The following is a 15,260-nucleotide window of genomic DNA, read 5'->3' as shown; positions in this document are numbered from 1 at the left end:
CAGTTGAAAATCTATCTGTAACCAAACTTTTTGTGTAAAATTATTCAGGTTGATGCACTTTTCTACTCTTACATTAAATCAACAACGGAAGGTTCACAGTTTTCCAAACCTTGCGATCCCTTCTAGTCCGATTGTGGAAAAGAATACCTAAAGACAGAAAGAGAAAGAGTCATTCAGAGTAAATGTGAGTCACATTTTGACTACAGAGACCAACACCCTAAACAACTAAAAGTCAATTTAACTGGCCAGTAATTATATCTTCCACTCAGCCACTGCAGGAAGCAGAGAAGACAGCACGCCAGACCCTTACAAGTTGGCGGGTTGATTGTGGAGAAAGCGATATCACTGCCAGAAACGGGTGAATGCTTTTACATAATGCATGGCTAAATAGGAATTAGATCTCAGATTGCTTGATAAGTAATCAGGTTACTAAGCTTGTTAAAAACATCTCATGATGAACAACAAAATCTTTTACAGGCTATCTGTCATTAAAAACTCAGCTTTGACCGCCGCCAGTCTCAGCTGCATGCAGTGTAGAAACTCAGCCTCTCACTTATCCTCTGCCCAGCTCCACGGCTATGTGCTGTAGATCTCAGGAAGAGCTCACTCGCACCCCACTGCAGTCATGAGCTCACAGCATGCTGTTTCCCTACCAGCGTCCCCACTCATACAGACCAGAGAGAGATCCCTCCTTACAGACGAGAGCCGAAGTGTGCAGAGGCTCAGGGCAGTTTCTTTTCCTGTCTGAGCATGTGTAGCAGAAGAGGAGAAAGGAGAGGGGATGGTGAGACAAAGGCAGACTGGAGGTAGAGACAGCTGCAAAATCTTTATAGCCAGCTGGGAGCCTCACTGAAGCCCTCTGCTGTTTTTATAATACCATTCCTTACTTTTTAAGAATACTGAGATAATATTTTAGTGATTGACTTGTCAAGCCTAAAATGCATTACTTTAAATGCTCTATGAACTAATCCAACTGTAATATTTAGAAAAAGATTTACTACTATTTTATTAACTTTAAATTAATTCCAACACTAAAACTTAAAACAACTATTTAAATACTCCAGCAGTCATCAAAACCATTATGTTTACTATTTAGAAAACTGTTTTGCTAAAAGATTATACTTAAATTATTAAGAAATTGTTTATATTGTAAATATTACTAAATAAATGGATTTAAAATGAACAGTAAATAAGCATTAGATGACTGCAAAGTCACTTGTTCAAAAAGTTGTTAGCCCAAAGCCAAACTCAAGTCATTCACTCATTCTCGTGTTTTTAAAACCAATGAGACTTTCATTTATCTTTGAAAAAGCAAGATATTTTTGATAAAACCAGAGTAAAGTATTTCTGTATCTGAAAGTCAGGTAGTAAAAACCTGAAAAACAACTGATAAAACAGCGTTTTAATCATTTCAATCAATTACTGTTCATTCATACAGCACATGCACATGAGCGTTTAATTTAAACCCATCAGTTTGCTCTGTGTATCTATATTTATGTGGATTAAACTTAAATAAATTTAGATTAAACGAGTCAATTCAAGACTCATTTACAGTCTGCTTTATAACTTTCCTTTTTTACGTTTTAAAGTCACCTGTACTGCTCAATAGAACACAGAAATCATGTTTCATTAATTTGTGATTCAAAAGTCATATGGATTGGAACAACAATAGGGTGACAATTTTAATTTTGGATAAGGTTCAATATGTAATACCAATATCAAACATCAGTATTGTTAACAAAATAAACTAATGTCATTTTAGCGGACAACTGAAAAATACTTTTGAGACTAAAGCTGGCCCTGTGAAAAGACGTCAGTTGTTATGTATGTCATATCTCAAAAAATCTTTCCATTTCAGGACTGGAAGAACTTCCCAGTCACACCTGGTCTACCCTGATGAGCATTGTCCCCGAGGGCGAAAGTGTATGGAAAACAGAGAAGAAGGGATGGGAGTGTTAGAGGAGGAGGGTGGTGGTGAATAGGTGCAGGTTGTATATACTTTGCTATCCCAATATGCACTTTTAAATACAAAGAGAGGTTGTTACTGGCATGCAAACAGAAGCTTTCTAAAAGTCATGTCATTAAACAAATCCCATCATGATAGGCGCTAGCAAAGCTGGCATAACCACTGTAAAGCAGTGTGGGTCAAATACTTGATGCTAGCAATAATGCTGATAGATGGCCCATTTGTCCTTTACTCCGTGTGGAAGATAATGAAACCGTTATCCAATACTGATGAACAAGAACATATACTATATAAAAAGTGCATGATTTCACTTGTGTTTAAAGCCTCGTGTCATATTGTTTCCACTTGCCAAATGCATGAAGCTTCATCAAATAATCAACACCCCTGGGATGGCTGTTTGAAATAGCATGACAATAACCATTTAAGGATCTCAAATTAAAATGGCAGATGATAACAATAATGATGAGATATTACATCTCTATGCTTTAACTAAAAAAACAACTTTATAAAAACACCACAAACTAACATGCCAAGGTAAAATTACTGAAAACAGCACATTTAAATGAATTAAATATTTCCACATAATCTCTGATTTGTGCCTTTAAAAAAAAAAAAAAAAGCAAACATAGAAGTGTGAGATATGACCAAAATCTTTTAGTTATTTTTACTTTACAACAACATAAATGTATAATGTCAAAATCATTAGATGGCCACTGAGATTTAGTAAGTCAAATGTAATAAGTAAATATAGTAATAAAACAAAGAAATTAATTTCAAGTAGTAGGACAAATACAATTTTTTCTACACCGACTATCAAATTTATACTGTGGATGTTTTTGTCCTTAACAGATAACATGAAAACAGCATTTCTGCCATTCTCGATTATCCGTTATTAGCTCTGATTACTGCCACAGGACATACAAGTCTTCACACAAAAACTTGTATTTGAAAACAACATTTATGGAAATTTCACTGGCAAGCTTTACCTGTGTGTGCATTCAGGTCAGGAGTTCGCTCGCAGAAGTACCTGTCCCATCCTGCTGTGCAGTTCTAGTGCGTCTGGTGGTCTTGGGGATTGGCGGCCAGCATATCCTATAAAAGTTTCAGGTGCCTCGGGCATGTGCGAGCGCCTGCGCTGAGAATACTCAACACCATCTTTGGGTTCTCCAAAATTCCTCCCAACCAGGACGTGTCAGAACCCTGCGCTTTTATGGCGTCCCGAGTAGCTCACGTTCCGACTCGGCGTCAATGAATGTGATTCTCTCTATCATAAGGCCCAGATGATAATGCCTAAATGAAAATGTCTGCTTTGGCTGTGTAATGTCCTTCAAACCTCGGTGCCATGTAAAAATCCGACCCGCACGCAGATGAGAGCCAGAACTTGTTGATGTTAACGCTGTTCTTGTTTTGTCTGCGTCCCTCCTCTGAGTCACTCGTACTCCTGCGCTCAGGCGAGCACACTTTGCTCAGTCCAAAATCTGCCACTTTCAACACAGGTGCACCAGGGCGCTCCTGAGATGAGATATTATCCGGTTTAAGGTCTCTATGAACAATGTTATTTTAGTGCAGACGGCATGGCGCTACTCAGCTGCATCATGAAGCTGGAGTTGGTTGAGGATCGGGCCGCGTGACAGGATAAGCTGATTCCAGATCCTCCCTCACAAACTCCATCACAAACCACAGGTAGCAGGGCTCATCAGGACCACGACAATACACGCTCACCTAAAATAACACAGAAAACAAAGATGCAGAGATTAATACATTTTGAAAAGTTTTGCATTGAGATGAAACATTAACAAACAACAACCATGAAAAAGTAAGGATTATAATGCAATTTTGGCAGAGAATATTCTGTAATTAAAATGTTAAATGACTTAACCTTCAACAAGAAATACTGTGATTGTGTACCAGTTGTTATTTTAGTTGTCCCTACTTATATTATTTATGATGTTTTAAAAAAGCAAGAAATTTAAATGACAGAATTTGTAGATTTTAGCATAGAGATTTTGGCTTTAAATTTTGTTGATGCTGAGTACTCTCCTAAAAGTCCGGTCTATTTGGAAAAGAACAATACAAAAATACAAATGAAATAAAGCGTTAAAATAATATTAGATATCCTTTCCACTAATTTTTCAGTTGCCTCTGACTAATAGCAAGTATTAAGCATGGCTATAATGTAAACTAGAGACTGTACAAGGCAGAAAAGTACATTTATAGATAAGTTGTAAATAATTGTAGATAAAAAAATAAAAACTCTTGAGGCTCTGCATCCCTTTACCCTATGTGCCCTCTAGAAGCTTGTGTTCTGCTTGCGTAAACATCACTTTATTGTGCCATTGGAAGAGGCACAAAAATCACTTTCTGAGACTTTTCATTAACTGCTCCAGTTTAATGGAATGACCTGCCTAAGTCACTCTGAGCAGCTGAATCCTTCAAAACACTGCTAAAAACACACCTCTTACCTTCTTTTGACCATCTAACCAGCACTATCTGTTTCTAATTCTATTTACATTCTTCAAAAAAAAAAAAAGAAAGAAAAAAACCTATCACTAACATGTTTATTCTCTAACTGCCAGTTTCCCTTTAAAAAGTGACCCTAGTTTTCTTTTACAACACCATTGCAATTATTTCCATTTCCTTTGTAAATGGTACCAAAACTACTGCAACACTTTTTTATTCCATACCTGCTGTCTATGAGGTTTTTACATTATAATTACAAATAACACACAAAAATAGAACTGTATTTTTAGTAATTTTATTGAATTTAATGGTCATTCTCTCAATGTCACATTATTTTCTGTTCTTGTGGACTTAACCCAAAAACTGCGAAATTTCAAAATATTACTCTTGTCAAAGAAGTGTATTTTTAAGGTCTGTGAACTAATATTTTTAAGTAGGTTTTCAGGTAAGAATATGGGTGTTTAAAACTCAATTCTGCAGTTCATTTATAAAGATAAGCGCCCTATTTGAGATGCTGATTTCATAGCTCCAGGCGACTGCTCAGTGTTTTTATATCCTCTCAGCAGCAACCTCAAGTTCAGCTAGTCCATCAACATTGCTGCTGGCTCTGGCATCTCTGTAGTGATTAAACACTTGAGATACAATTAGTTTTAGGTAACATTATATTTACCAGGCATTCATGAATCTCATAATTCTTTCATTTTGTTCCTTGTTTAGCTTACACAAACATAGCTTGTCAAGTGTACCAACTTGCCTTAAAGGGACTTTGAGATAAACTAAACCCAGTCAAAAAAAAGGGTTTGGCCTTCAGTATCACACACCTAAACCATCCGTTTAAGATAACAGAAAAATTTACAAAGCAGAATTGAAAACTGTGTGTGTATATATATATATATATATATATATATATATATATATATATATATATAAATAAAACAACAACAACTTCACATAACATGTATTTCTGTATATAAGTAAGTAAACATGTTTAAAAGGCAAGGAACAAGAGCACCAGATGATGAGTTAATGCAAAGAAAATAGTTAGAATAAGAATTGATTTGTCATCGGTTTTAGAGGCTGGATTGCTGTAGAACCAGTTTGAGATCTGTTGAGGTTTCTTCTCACAGGACTGGACTAAGCTCCATAAGAACAACAGAGACTTGCCTTGTCTCATTAATAAACATAGTCCTGAGCTTCATGGAGGTTATTTTTTATCACTTCCCAGGTTTTGTTGAGCAAGCACTATGTGAATCTGCACATCTGCTGTAAATAAAAGCGCTATCCACAGTGACAGGTTTATCACCATAGCATGCCGCTAATAGTCTAAATTTGATGTTTTTAGCATAAATGGCTTGTATGTATGATGTTTTTGTCTTTTGTGCTATGTAGGCTTAGCGCTAAGTGCAAGTTATTTCGCCATTATTGTTTCATGCTTTTTAAATGCATGACATAGTTGCTCACATGATTAAGAATGGACTTTTCTGGTATTTCCACATAACCAGGTGCGTTTAACTCATTTTCAGATATAAAAATACACTTTACAATGTAACTATGCAATTAATAAAAATCACTTTTATTCAAGACAAACACTACTTAATGTTCACACGGAGATTCAAGCGGTTTAAAACATTTATTCATAACATAGGACACTTCGCCCATATAAAAGTTTAACCTCTCTTCCTATTTGACTTCAATTTACACTAAATACAGACCAGACCAACAGCTTTCAAGCTAATGCCTCTATAACACTTTGCATAACATACGAGTCTAAAACCTACACGATGATTCAGAAGATCTGCATGTAAAGAGCAGTCACGCAAAGAAGACACTGAGATGAATGAGATCTGGTTATATCTACTAAATCACCACCATCTCACAAATGAAAGAGTCCAATGTACACAGTTGTCATGTAAAGAGTTCTTTCATGGTAATAACTTGAGTATGGCAGGTGTGGACAGGTTTGACCCTAACACAGCACCTCCCCCACCTTCAACCTCAGGTTTCATAGTGAGAGGAGAGTGGGGAGGGAAAATCTGACAAACATTTGCCCACATTCTTACATAAAATGTAAACAATCTTAAATGTAGAACACAGACATGCGCGCATTATCGACGTCGGTGTCATCGGTGAAACGCCACACGACTCACTGCCAAACAATGGAGCCTCGCCGTTTTGTTTGATTACAACCGAAAAGAAACACAATAAAAATTGTCACTGCTCCAGATCTTAAATGGCCGATGTGACACTGCTACTGCAAACAGGTGCGCTGTCACAAACGCACGCCGATGTTTGAGCTCGTGACAAAGCATTCTCCACCGCTGACCTTCCAGAAAAACGCCAGTAGCAGATAAAAACACCTCACCACCTTTCAACGAGGGTCTCGACCAACCTCAAATACTGCTTCGAGCGCTTGTTGCCGTGGCTCATTTTTCTGGGCCATCCCGTTCCTTTAGACACGCCTCCTCCAGCTGCACCACGTTCTCGTGGCGTTTCTCCAGACTGGTCAAGCCCAAAACTCCGCCAGGGCCAGCTCCCACGTTCTCCGGCGCGTCGCAGCGCGGCTTCTTCACCGCCACCCTCGCACCTGATTTGCGGGCAAGGCTTCGTACACAACGCCGTAACTGCCCCTGCCAACTTCACGGAGCAAGCTGTACCTCGGCGCGATTAGCCGCTGTTCGAGACTCTACCGCGTTTAACCAGGTCCGAGTCGCCTGCCATTGTCTCATTATCGTTGTCGACTTTGGGCGAGCGCAGGACGCTGGCGCTTTCGGTTCTTTTGCAAGCGTTCCGTGTCCGCTGCCGACTCTCTCTGTCCTTTGCATCCATCGCGCCTCCTCACGTTTTTGTGCGTGCGCTTGGAAACACCTTCCGCGTTCATATTTCTGGAGGTTAAGCAGTGCTTAGATATTCCTTGACATCTGCGTTTGTTTTCATTCAGTGGGGTGGGAGGGATTCAGATCAACCACAGGCTTCCAGTCTGAACTGAATGAACCTTGAATGAAGTGAGAACTTGACTGGATCGTCCACTTTCATGTACAGGGGATTCTGACCTATGAGACACACGTACACAGTGTACCTCTTATTCGCTGTTGCTGTGGTGTAATCATTTTGCTTTTAAATAAAAACAACATGCTTTCTTTGGATGCCTACTATTTTCATGCATTCGAAATATATATACATTTATACAATTTACACATGCGAATATAGGCTACATAAAACCATTCTTTAAAAAAAAAGATTTTCAAGCATATTTTAACAGTATATCTTTATTTTAAAAAAACATGATTTCTTTAAAGTTTTAAATATAAATAACTTTACCTGAACACCAACAGACACGGATTTAACTGAATTAAACGTATAATTAGGAATTAAAATACACGAATTATTAAAAGTTTGTTCAGCATAACTGATAGAAAGTTCTTTCTTTTGCATTGCAAGTAATACTCAGTAACATGTAAGCTAATACATATCAACATACTACAATAAATTGTTATCTTCCTATCACAGCTTTTTAAATAATGCTAACAAGGATCAGCCATGTCACTGGAAGACCTGTAAATACATGCACACGTAGACCGCTTTCACCCATGTTGTGAACTAGAATGGTTTGTTCCCTCCAGCATGAGCGTACATGTGCTCTTATAAAGCTCAGCGCGCACACGTGCTCTGACACGATGGAGAGCGTCTGGGCTTTCTCAGGTCACCCATTATAGAGCATTAATGAGGATTTTTGTCAATTTAATAGGTTAATATTGTTATTGTTTATTTGTTCCACCGTTCTATCAGTTTAATCCGTTTAATTTATAAACATGAAGAGTTGGGGAGCATCATTACCAGCATCAGTTTATTTATTTTATTTTAGTAATTTATTTAAAAAATCGCTAAGTTATTACAATTGGTTTGAAGAGAGAGGACATCAACATTCAGATATTAATGGACGGGATTTACATGGATTACATAAAATGGCAGCATTATGAAGTGGCAGCTGTTTCTGCTCGCTATCTTCCTTTAGAATAAACACTGTCCCTTTGTCTTCTTCAGTAATAAATTCTGCAAATATTTGTATAGTTAGATATTTAAATGCACCTGCAAATAACAGTTATTTAATTAAAATGAGCTCAACTTGTCATCATTCATCCACATTCACATGCAGACATGAGGCATGTCTGAAAATGATACCAACATCAATGGCTCACTGCTTACACTGGATCAATGTTTTGTTTGTCTCCATACAGTGAGAAAGTCTAAAACTGCACTTTGTATGGGCTAGCTAGCTAAACAAAGCTGTTTCTTTCTTTTGACACTACTTCACAAAGCGTACAGCTTGCCCCCTAATGAGACTGCATGTTAATAAATGTCTGCATTTAAATGTTACTTTTAAACACACACACACACACACACACACACACACACACACACACACACACTGTTGTAATAAACCTGATGTTTCTTGGTAGCTGGCAGGGCTTTTGTTGATCCCAGATGGATGTCTGACCACACCAAACCTTTTCTGAATAACAGGTGGCGAGAAATGTACAGAGAATCTAAACTGGAAGTCAACATGGCCTTTACAACCTATTTAGTCTCTTGCTCCACCTACTGTAGTAATTTTAAATGGCATTGCTAAATCAGTTGCATGCTTTCACAATACATACATTTATGTTTAAATGTATATAGCTATAACATTTAGTCTGAACAAAATGTAATTAGAATTTAAATAACCCCCACCCCACACACCAAAAAAAAGACTCTTTGTATCTTTTACTTAGAAGTGTAGCTAGTTTGTTAACACATTTTGTACAAAAAAAAATATATGAATAGCTCACTATTAATGAAAAGATTATGACAGATGTGACGTTGGATTATTGAATTGTTGCATATAAGTTTTATATAGAACATTTTTATAGCCACGCTTTAAATTAAATTTATAAGAGTGCTAATGTGGATGTGATGTAATGTTTTCAAATAAATAAATAAATAAATTACACTGTATACTGTGTCATAATTTCTTCCATGCCCTTATTATTATTTTGCAGAGTATCCTGTAGATGGCAGTAGTGTCATTTTTCACAACTAGTTCTTCTGAAGAAGTGCTACGGTAATTGAATGAATAGACGTTCAATAAACATTGGACCTTCATGCGCATGAATAATAAATATTTGTAAGATTAGAGCAACATGCATAAAAGAGACTTAAAAGGCTTAAAACAGATGTAACTGATATAGTTAAAAAGTATAAAACGTGAACCGTAATGTGTTTGAGATCATGCCCATAGCAGTGATACAAGGATCCATGCTTGCAGGGGTTTTCTTTTCACAAATACTGCTAAAATGTATTATACTAATGTGTAATTATGCAAATGATGCACTGCTCTAAATAAACCTTATTGCTTTGAATCTCTGTAGGAAAGAACATACTGCATTACATTATGTGTGACTCATTAAAATGCAGAGCCATTGGAAACATTTGGCTGTTGTGTGTGTGTAGTGCAGCCTTGAAGACCACCGAGAACAAGTGGCGTAGAAAATGAGTGTGTGGTACAATAGGATGGTGTATGCTGCTCTGAAGTGGGCAATAGGGTGCAGCGCTCCATGCTTTTGTGTGGCTGCCATGGCAACTTAACAATCATAAAGGCCAGCTACATTTCTGCTTCTGCATTTCTGCTGTTTTTGTGAATGCTAACCTTGAATAAAATAAGATAAAACATTTAAAAAGTACAATATGTTCTTGTGTTACATAATAACATCAATGTTCTGGTTTTTATTTTACCCTCATGAATAATTAATTTGAATACATTTGAATTATTTTTAAAAACGACAGGGCTTACCGTTGTCTTTGGGATTTACCGTACTATAGGGAACAGCTTTTTAAGATCACCTTTGGACCATCAAGATGTACATGACATTTGGATTAATTAAATATACATCACATGCACATTACATCTGCAGTGAATGGGTGCCGTCAGAAGGGGAGACCAAACAGCTGATATAAACATCATAGTAATCTACCACGTAATGTCAGTCCATCAAGTAACATGAATTGAAAGCTGTGTGTTTGCAAGAAGCGTAGCTTGAACTATTTAACATATATTGAGCTGTGGCGTCACCAGAAGCGTGAAGTCACCTTTATTCCTAAAGTGCCTAGTTTCCCCATTTGTGTTGTAAATAAAGGGTTATTATTTTTAAGATTGCTGTGACAATGAAAAGACTTGGTGCGTGCGGATATTAAAGGGATCTGACATTGCTCTTGCTCCTGTCCACCACTTCAGCGCTGCTCTGAGAGATTGTTCAAAACACAATCACCATAGGGAGTAATCAGGACACAAGAAGAAGAGAGAGGCTAGGATTAGGGTTACACACACACACACACACACACAACACTTCACGACAATTACTGTCCATGAAATTGAAATGGAGTGATTGGCGTGATTTTATTAATTCCTTCATCATTTCACTTTTACTGGGGTCTGGGGTTCTTGTTGAACTCAAAAACATCTGATTTATACATTATATATATATATATATATATATATATATATATATATATATATATATATATATATATATATATATATCATCTTTATAGTTAATTTTTGAATGACCCAACTCCTTTTGGCATTTGAAAATACAATTATGTAGTTTGAGAGCAAAGTCTAAAACAGACCCCCTAATTCTTCACTTGACATGATGTCAGTGTAAAGTGATATTTTAATAATATATTTCTTAAGCAAGCACACACAGCATGGTGATTTACAAACCTTTCATGCTAAGGTCTCTAAACTTCATTATAATCTAAATGTTCATTTTATAATGTGAAATTCAATATATTTTCAAAAGACTTACCTGGAACTTTCTAATCAGCCTAGCTGAAATGAATTCCTGTTCATTTTTGCTGCCGTGGGAAGGTTTGGAAGCAGGTGGCCTATACGAGCCTTATAGTTTGCCACAGCAACCTCTCACCACACTAAGAATGCTGGCGCTGTAATCAGCAGGACCGTCAAATCAGGAAAGCTGTCCAACGGAGGTTTGCATGGAAACACCAAAACCACATTAATAATTTCGTAAAAATTCAAAGGAATAGTTTTACCCAAAATGAAAACTTGCTGAAAAATGTACTCACCGCTGGCCATAGCAGATGAGTTTGTTTCCTCATCAGAGCAGATTTGGAAAAATGTATCACTTTTTCATCAGCAGTGAATGGGTGCCATCAGAATGACAGTCCAGACAACTGAAATGTAATACAATTAGAGAAATAAAAAATGTCTCTATATGTGCTCTATTCATTTTCTATTCTATATGTTTTCTTTTTCTTTCTTATATAACTTAAACATTTTGATTGTAAGTAGTAAGCCATAAGCCTCATTTGTAAGTCGTTTTGGATAAAAAGCGTCTGCTAAATAAATGTAATGTAAACGTAATCTATTGCAACATTCCACAAGCACTCAACATAAACCAGGTTATCAATTCATGTCTTGTAAAGTGAGAAAAGCCATGCATAATAAACAAATCTATCAAACCATTGTATCTGCAGCAAAACATTGCTTTCTCAATAAGAAAGCTGTCTCCTCAGATAAATATGCTCAGATAAAGTACTGTTTATAAGCAAAAACAATCCAAAACAATGCAAAACAAATATTTTGGTGGATTTTGAGTTGAAAGGACAACAGGGTTAGAGCTCACCAAAGGAAGCATTATTATGGATTATGGACTTCCATTATGGATATTCTATCAGAATTTATATACAAGTGTATAAATTTTGGGGTTTGTGTATAAATATGCCAGATGTGATAGACTGTAGTCATACTTTACTTTTCGGATTATTGTTCTGAATATAAATTGTGAATGAACAGTAATATATTGGACGCACTTCAGGTCTATTATTAGATTGTATTAGCTAATAGCTGGTTAATATTCAGTGATGTAAGAATAGACAAACAAACAAACAAACAAAAAAAGCCAATATTCTATTTTTGATAAATCTGAAATAAAATACTCACTTTGGAAAAGTATGAACCTTTGCAGGACCATATTAATGAATTATTTTAATTATATATCACTTAAAAATAAGCGAACAACAAAGCAATTCCAGAATTCCCACATGGGGACAACAACAAAAAACATTTTGATTTAAATTTTTATAATAAAAATAAAAGTTGTGAACTGTGTATTGAGAGAATCACTTGACAAAAACGGGCTGATGGGCGATCTGATTCTAGGATATGTAAGAGGCAGAACAGGATAACAACGTTTAATGCTCCGGTCAAAGCTGTTCTCTTCAAAGACTAGCAACACTGAGTCATTAACAGAGACAATCAGAGAAGGTGCACATTTAAAAGGGAGATGCTAACATTAAATATTAGATTTGCATTAAACAAACATCTCTTACAATGCTTCATGCCTTGCTCCCATCCTACGCTTTTGCTGTATTTATGTTAGTAGTTTTGTTTCATTCATTTGGTTCAACTCTGCATGTCTTCTCCGCCAGCAATACTACAGTATCTGATTACTAGTGTCTCTAATTAACTGTATTTACAGCACCTCTTTCTAATTTATACGTGTTTGTGCCACACTGTGTTTGTAATTAATGCAGTGTTTGCAGTATTCCGAAAATGCACAGTGGCATTGTAAACAACTCCACAGTGCAGCTGTTTTAATAGTTTCCTATCATTTATTCTTCCTGAGAGAAATGAGAAACAAGCGCACATTAAATAAATATATCTGGTCGGTGACCTCTTGCTGATCTCAAGTTAGACTGACAGCTGAAGTGATTATATAGGGAAAAAAAATTGATTGCAAAGGTTTTAAAAACCCTACACATCACACAAAGAAAAAACAGACTTGATCTCATGGATATGCATATAAATAGGATTATTGATACACAATGGACTTGCACATGATACTAAGGTTTCGCGTATGATACACATCTACCCATCTAAAACAAACATACCCATCGTGTAGCATAAACATGCCATTTTGTGTGTGTCTATATACGAGTTTTCGTTTTATTTGGTGTATTATTCATCGCATCCATGAGATCAAGTAGTTTTTCTTTGTGTGATGTATGTAAGTTTTACTGAGTTTAGTTCACATAGGGTTTTGAATCTGTTGATTGCAGCAGGTTTGTGGGTGTATCGCTGTCATTTGTAATGATTTTGGTGAAGCTGGTTATACAACACTGTCTGATTGGGTTTACTGGTTGCATGTATGCATGGAGCACGCTGGCAAAAATATTACAGCAAAGGTGACACCTTGCAACTATGATGAGTGGGTGGGAGGAGAGAGAGAGAGAGAGAGAGAGAGAGACAAAGATAGGCAGGCCGAGAAGCAAGCTGTGTTTAGAGACAGTGATTACCTTTACCTTCTGGCTGTGTTAGCTAAGAGGGCTTTTAACTGAGCTGAACGTTTTCTGTACATGATTCCAAACAAACACTTGTGAGGCTCTCTGCGGTAGTTTTATTATCATCATTATTAAATAAAGTCACAATTATTACCTTAAAGCAATAGTCCACCCAAAACTAAAAATTCTGTTATTTACTTACTCCTCATGTTGTTTTATTAGTGCATACTTTAAACACACGCAAACACAAACATGTTGGCATTTGTGGTTTATAAGTACTAAACCTACCCTTTACAAGAACTTTATACATTTAAAAAAAAAAAAAAATCAAATTAAGCCTTTGGAATTGTGGGGACATTGGCAGTGTCCTCATAAACCACTTTTAAATTGTAATACCTCCATCATACCCATGTCATTCAACAAATTTGTGTCCCCATAAAAAAACAAAAACCAGCACACATACATACAAAACATAATTCTGTTCAGTATGTTCAGTTTTGGTTCCCACTGACTTTCATTGCATTATTTCTCACAGAGTGGAAGTCAGTGGAAACCAACGTAGTTACCAATATTCCTCAAAAAGAGGAATCAGAAGAAATAAATGCATACAGTTTTGGAACAACACACGACACAAGGGTGAGGATTTTCCAGTTTTTTGGTTGAATTATCCCTTTAATTTTCAATTACATAATATAGTGATCATTAAGTATATTTTTATTGAGTGCATATTTCAACAGTTGTCTGGAATACAATAGACAAAAGGTGCATTTTAGATCAGTTACACTGTCACGGTTGTGTGGTAAGCACGAGAGCACATAACGAGATAAAATAAACTTAAATGGATTTAATCTCAAAAATGACAAAATAAAGATATAAAGGCAGGCAGGCAGGCAGGCAGGTAGGTAGAACAGGCAGGCAGGATAAACACGGGTGTAGACATCGGGTAGGGACCTTGACGCTCGGACCAACAGAACTCAAAACACAGGACTTAAATACACAGGGTAATTGACGAGACACAGCTGATGACAATAACATAATTAACACAGAGGGAAGGCAGGGCACAGGGAGCACATGGCATGAAACGAAAACATAAACACAGAGTCAGAGATGTGACATTACCCCACCTCCCGGAAGGTGCGTCTCGCACACTAAAGGGTAACAAATGAAAACAAACAAAACCAAAATGACTAGGATTTGGGGATACCGGGTCTGGGAGGAGGTTCTGGTGGAGGGCGGATCCCAGGAGGGGGCAGGCAGGAAGGCAGAAGGGTCCAAGGAGGTGTAGATGGAGGAGGAGCCAGGAAGGAGACAGGAGGAGTCCGGGCAGGAGAGATCCAGAGCCCAGCTATGGTGGTCCACGGTGGAGCCAGCGGAGGAGGGAGAGCCATGGAGGAGGAGCAGCCGCCGGCTCCATGGGGCCGACCGGGCCAGCGTGGGGAAGAGGAGGAGCAGGTGCTGGAGGAGACTGAGGCGGAGACGGAGAGCCGAAGAAGCCAGG

At 37.2% G+C, this 15,260-nt stretch overlaps 1 protein-coding gene and 1 pseudogene across 1 annotated transcript in view; both read right to left on the bottom strand.

Annotated features, from left to right (window-relative positions):
• LOC122346577 (phospholipid-transporting ATPase VA-like) overlaps positions 1-15,260 on the bottom strand; it is a 248,915-nt gene that overhangs the window by 148,286 nt on the left and 85,369 nt on the right.
• On the bottom strand, positions 2,970-7,252 carry LOC122346740 (annotated as a pseudogene).

This window comes from Puntigrus tetrazona, chromosome 6 (genome assembly GCF_018831695.1).
Source record: "Puntigrus tetrazona isolate hp1 chromosome 6, ASM1883169v1, whole genome shotgun sequence".
In the NCBI taxonomy this organism is placed as follows: Eukaryota; Metazoa; Chordata; class Actinopteri; order Cypriniformes; family Cyprinidae; genus Puntigrus; species Puntigrus tetrazona.
Note: the sequence above shows the minus strand (reverse complement) of the source record. Positions and strands in the feature narration are given on the sequence as shown.